Source organism: Silurus aristotelis, assembly GCF_946808225.1.
Source record: "Silurus aristotelis genome assembly, chromosome: 19".
Taxonomy (NCBI): domain Eukaryota; kingdom Metazoa; phylum Chordata; class Actinopteri; order Siluriformes; family Siluridae; genus Silurus; species Silurus aristotelis.
Window position 1 is genome coordinate 3,579,930 of NC_139592.1, and position 6,525 is coordinate 3,586,454.

General features: G+C 39.1%; 1 long non-coding RNA gene across 1 annotated transcript in view; it reads left to right on the top strand.

Moving 5' to 3' along the window:
- Positions 1-5,229: 5,229 nt before the first annotated feature.
- The window catches only part of LOC310714969, a 4,344-nt gene continuing 3,048 nt past the window's right edge, over positions 5,230-6,525 (top strand). The window contains exon 1 of the long non-coding RNA XR_014530200.1: positions 5,230-5,666. This is a non-coding gene — a long non-coding RNA (uncharacterized lncRNA). The remainder of the gene's footprint in view (positions 5,667-6,525) is intronic.

A 6,525-nucleotide genomic window follows, 5' to 3' on the forward strand; every position in this document is an offset into this window, starting at 1 on the left:
CTAGGTGAGTTAAATCTACAGTGTTAATGATGTGGGTTTGAGGGGCCCCAATTCCTCCCTGTCTCACTCATCCAACACTGCCTGTGACACAAAACAGACCAGAGCAAATTACTCTAAACCGTATTTTACGCACGCTCATTACTTATGTCTGGCTACGGCGACGAGGCCTCAAATATGAAAGTATGTGAAATGAATCGCTCGGCTGAGGGTCATATGGAGAGAGACAGTTTGACACGATATGACGAGAAGGAAAAGGCACTTGGACCAAAAAAAATCTGATTGCGATGTTTTTGATGCCAAAAACATATCTGCTGTTGTGGAATGTAGTGCCATTCAACTACTGTTTCATATAATTACACACTTTCTGTGCTGTACACTTTTGCTGAAAAGGCTGATGTACACTGTGAGATTGAGCAGTGGATGTGGATGGGGCAAAAACAATCCAATCCATATTCTATTTCTATATTTCTGCAATTTCTGGGAAACCTGGTTATTATATAAGACAATACTACATGACAACATTGTTAAAAATGTGTTTGAGCTAAGCCATGATTACTAGCTGGAAAACAACTAGTTTGAGTACATGGAATTTGGATATTTATGTAGGGAAAGGTCCTTGTTTTCAAAGTACGGTTCTGCACATTTATCAGATATTTCTAGTGAAGCTATAGTGTCATTTTCGACTATTTCTTTTCTTCTTTTTTTTCAACCAATCATTCCTTCAACAACTCTGTTTACATTGTGAAAATACCAACCCTATAATATATCATCGAATTGTTCCTGTCTCTTCATGAATTATTTCTGCCTTTGATGGCGCCCATGAAGCAATAATCTTAATTAAACTGTGATTCATTCGGATCATTTCACTGTTTAACTAGTCACTGTCCACCAACCAACCCTGGTGTTTATGTGTTCAAGTTCAATGTCCATACTAACTACAGGCCATGGCTCATTTCCTGAATGTGTGTGTGTGTGTGTGTGTGTGTGTGTGTGTGTGTGTGTGTGTGTGTGTGTGTGTGTGTGTGTGCGTTTGTGCGACCTCATGATTTACAGTCACGTTGGTATATTCAGACTGCGCTCTAAAAGGAGGGACGTGCTCTAATTACTTATCACTCGAAGAATCAAACATTCGAGTATCACTCCAAACACTCGGGCAGAAACGTGCCACTGAATCGACTCCCGTCACTGGGCGCCACATTTGACACGCTGAGTTAAACAGGAGGTGGGTGTCCTCATAAGCAGCAGACCATTTACACACACTCATACACACTTCTGTTCAACGGATGACTAGGTTATGGGAGGGTGTTTTTTTTGGCATACCATAGAATTTTCGCTTTTCCATTCAAGCTCGATTTTAAATTGTATACATTCATAGAAATACAGCATAATACTGTAAGTGTGGAACAACCAGTCGAATTATAGTTGTGTTTTCTTTGCTTCACCGCATGCTCATTACTAAGCTCTTTATTCATTACAGTCTATAGCAGTAGTGTCGCCCCGGTGGACGGAGACATAAATAACTCTCACAGTTCACTGACTGCGAGTTTCCCAAACATCAGACCTCTGCAAAGAAAAAAAATGTCTGTGCAGTAAACAATGGTAGAAGTTTAAACATTGTGGAATAAGAAAAAAAAAAATCAAATGAAAAGATTGAGTGATGGGAAAATAAATGGTTACATTCAAATAAAGTCATACAGAAACGCTCTGTCATGTACGGAGGTCCTAAGAGACCATGCATTATAATATTTTTTCCTTTCCTGTTTTCCCGAGATCAATACTTAATTTTTCGGTGTATTCGGCATAAGAGCGTCTTCTAGAGGCAGCATCATTGCAGCATCATGGATGATCGCCTTTGCTTTGATCAGTGATTCACTCAGACTAGAGATAAAGTCCATATTTGCTGTGGGAAATTTGTAATTTTATAAATGAGAGATTTCAGACATCAATGCGTACCCCATGATATACCCCAGAAACATTCATAAGGCTTCTATGCAGGAGGTGGTAGCTTAGTGGTTAAGGCTTTGGGTTACTAATTGAAAGGTTGGGGATTTAAGCCTTGGTTTTGCCAAGCTGCCACTCTTGAACCCCTTGAGCAAGGACCTTAACCCTCTGTGCTCCAGGGGTGTTGTGTCTGACCCCAGCTTCCCATTGCTGGGATTTGCGAAGAATTTTTAATGTGCTTTAAAGTACATGGGAAATAATCCGAAGGAAATTAAATTCATTGTTATTTTTATGGCGCTTTTAACAATGGACATTGTCTTAAAGCAGCTATACAAAGATAAAGCAGTTGTTAGATTGTAAAAATAATGTAAAGTTTAGTGCATATAATTGGTTTCTTCTAATTGTAAGTTTGGCTCGAAAAAGCAATAAGTGACTTTGACAAGGAAAAACTCCTTGAGATGGTACAAGGAAGAAACCTTGAGAGGAACTCAAGAACCTCATCCGCATCACCCAATGTCCATTCATTACAGTTCCATCATTGTTGTGTTCTGTAAATGGCGCTCAAATGCGAAACTGTTCATGCAAATTGCAGTCCTGAGACATTTTAGCAGAATGTTGATATTAATTACAGTCCAAATCCATTCTCAAAGTGTTTGAGTTGCTCGGTAACTTCATGGATCTTTAGGCTGTTGATGTGGAACCATCCCCAGCTGCACAAAGTACCTTTAATTGAAGAAAACTCCATCTAGAAGAAGGGCATTACGATGAATCAGGCAGTTATGAAGAGAAGAAGAGGACAGGAACACTTTGTGGCTTGATTTTGATGTGTTAAAAAAAAAACGGATCTTCTATATCATGAAACTAAAGAAGCCTTGAGATGAGAGTTTAATAGAAAGGCTGCGTCTTCCTATGTATATTAGCTAATCAGTGTAAAATAAAATAAACAAAAATTAGTTTTGGTTGATTGTGGCATATAGTTGCGAGATGTTAACTGGTCATGGGGGAGGGGGGCTATAATTTTGAGTTCAAGGGCCACTCCAGTGGTCAAGTGGGCTAATAAAGGTGAGAGTGGGCTTTCTTAACACCAAAGAGGATACGGTTGGTCAGGCTTGAATTTCATCTAATACCCTTACTGCTTTAACGAAGTGTGTATATCCATGTGAGTGTGTGCGGTGGGTGTTGTCATGTGTGTGCGAGTAGAAGCTAACAGACAGGGATCAATCCATATCCTTAGAGGTTCAGAGGGTCATGGCTAATGCTAACATGGGGGTGCTGTTGTTTTTTTCATTAGATAATAGGAGCTTAGGTTTCTTGTGCGTGTGTGTGTGTGTGTGTGTGTGTGTGTGTGTGTGTGTGTGTGTGTGTAAGAGAGAGAGAGAGAGAGAGAGAGAGAGAGAGAGAGAGAGAGAGAGAGAGAGAAAGAGAAAGAGAGAGAGAGAGAGAGAGAGAGAGGGCGAGGAGACGGAGAGAGCGCTGTATTGTATTAAATGACAGACGGAGACAGTTGAATGTTTCATCACAGACATATATTTAGAATGCCATTACAGGGTGGATGTGTGTGTGTGTGTGTGTGTGTGTGTGTGTGTGTGTGTGTGTGTGTGTGTGTGTGTGTGTGTGTGTGTGTGTGTGCGTGTGTGTGCGTGTGTGTGTGAATTTCCAGAGTTAGAGCTTTATAAAAAGTCAGCTGAACCGCTCCAACTAATGTGTTATAATGTGTAATATTAAATATATCATTATTAATATTATATTTAATAATTATACTTATAATAAAACTTTCTTTTTCAGCTTCTCCCATTAGGGGTCGCCACAGCGGAGCCTCCGCACGTTTGATTTGGCACATGTTTTACGCTGGATGCCCTTCCTAACGCAACCCTCCCCAATTTATCCGGGCTTGGGACCGGCACTAAGAGTGGCTGGGGATGGTTCCCTGACCGGGAATCGAACCCGGGTCGCAGCGGTGGGAGCGCTGCATCTTAACCACTAGACCACCAGGGGACAATTATACTTATAAATAAAACTTTAAAGGAACTCTCTCTCTCTATCTATCTATCTATCTATCTATCTATCTATCTATCTATCTATCTATCTATCTATCTATCTATCTATCTATCTATCTATCTATCTATCTATCTATCTATCTATCTGTCTGTCTGTCTGTCTGTCTGTCTGTCTGTCTGTCTGTCTGTCTGTCTGTCTGTCTGTCTTTCAAAAAAGTTGGGCCACTGTGTAAAATTAAAATAAAACAAAATGCAATGATTTGCAAATCTTATATACTTTCTCTTATAAACAATATTTTATTAAAAAAGAACAAAGGAAACATCAAATGTTTAAAGTTAGAGAAAAATAAGATCATTTTGATTTTGATGGCTGCAACATGTCTCAAAAAAGTTGGGGCAGGGCAACAGCAGTCTGGAAAAAGTAACTGTTATTCATATTAAACAGTTGGAGAAACAAATCATCCACAAATGCTGGTTAAATCTCTATCATGCAAAAAAAGAAGGTGTGCCTGAACATCCAAAAACGCCACCATCTTGACTGTGCCAAAGCTCATTTAAAACTATTCTGTGGTCAGATGAATTTTTGAAACCATGGACACCACAGCCTCTAGAATCAAGAGTGGGATCATCTGGCTTGTTATCAGTGCTTATTTTAAAAAGCCGTAATCTCTGATGCATGGGAGTGCACTGGCCTGCCTGCAGTCTGGACTTTTCATTATTTGAAAACATTTGGCACGCCATAAAATAAAAAATACAACAAAGGACACCCAGAACTGTTGAGCAGATAGAATCCTGTATCAGACACGTATGGGAAAACATTCCTCTCCCAAAACCTCAACAACTGCAAATCTCCTCAGTTTCCAGCTCCAGATGTACAGTATATAGTCATGGTAATACACAGTGTTAAACTGTGTATGGTCCTGTCCCAATTTGTTCTGCAGCCATCAAATTTTAAATCATTGAAAAATAATTTAGATTGAAACATCTATCTATCTATCTATCTATCTATCTATCTATCTATCTATCTGTCTGTCTGTCTGTCTGTCTGTCTGTCTGTCTGTCTGTCTGTCTGTCTGTCTGTCCGTCCGTCCGTCCGTCCGTCCGTCCGTCCGTCCGTCCGTCCGTCCGTCCGTCTGTCACTTATACCAGTACATTAAAAGAAATATTACCTTGACCCATCAGGAAAGATAAATCCCAAAGCTAAATGTTAATGCATTTATTGTGTTGTTTTGATGAAGCTGTCTATGTATCATCTGTCTGTCTGTCTGTCTGTCTGTCTGTCTGTCTGTCTGTCTGTCTGTCTGTCTGTCTGTCTGTCTGTCTGTCTGTCTGTCTGTCAACAGGGTCCCAAACACTGCAGGACAGTATACTTACTGTGAGCAAACATTAGGAAACCAAAGCCCCGCACTGATACAGGACACCATGGTGGTGGAATATATAACAAACAACATATAACAAGATTATTTACATCTAATCCTAAGATTGCATTACAACCTGTCTATAATACCTGTCGAGCTCATTATGAGAAACAAGGCAATTGTTAAATTGTTGCTGCTCAAATTTCTGGCCATAGATTTGCCACTCTCTGCTCACACAAAGGGATGGCATAAAGACTTTCCCACACCTGGGGCGAGCTGATCAGGAGCTTCATGTAGTTGTACATCAAGTCAGTTCCTCCACTGCCACGATCACCACTGGCTTCATCCTAATGAAACTCTATATTTCACAGTAAGTAGTCAATGGGAGGGTGGGGGTTCTCGGGAAGGTGTTTTGCACGTATTATGAGTGTGCAAATTTTACCTGGGTGGGTGAAAGTATAAAAAATGTATAATATTTATAGAAAAAACTTTAGCCTAGAGAAATTTTTACATTTTCTACGTTAACATTTAAAAGCTCCAGCTATTCTTCAAAAAATCTCCAAAAAAGGGAAAAATAGCAAATTGTTGATTGTGATTATTAAATTGATGATATTGATTTGAATTTGCATTTGATATAGTAGAAATATAGTAAAATATGTGTAAATGTAATGATAACATCTATCTATCTATCTATCTATCTATCTATCTATCTATCTATCTATCTATCTATCTATCTATCTATCTATCTATCTATCTATCTATCTGTCTGTCTGTCTGTCTGTCTGTCTGTCTGTCTGTCTGTCTGTCTGTCTGTCTGTCTGTCTGTCTGTCAGTCTGTCTGTGTGTGTGTGTGTCTGTCTGTCTGTCTGTGTGTCTGTGTGTCTGTCTGTCTGTGTGGTATTTGACAGAGGGACTTTATAAGCTGAACTGATTGAGGTTAATTTCTGATTCTTGACGACAGCAGAAATATGATTAAAGCTAGATGTTTAATATAAATGTGTTATATTGAATACATTTATAAATATATTTAATATAAATATATAAAAAATCCATGCAGTGTTTTTGTCTTTCTCCATAGGGAGAGTTTTTATCCACTTGTTCACATCCCAAAACCATTATTTGGATCCAGCATTTTGTGGCTCAATCAACAGACAAATGGAAACTTATTTCGTGTTTGCTCATAATTAATGTCTCTGTAAAGCTCACTAGAATCTTTGGTGAAGATTGGG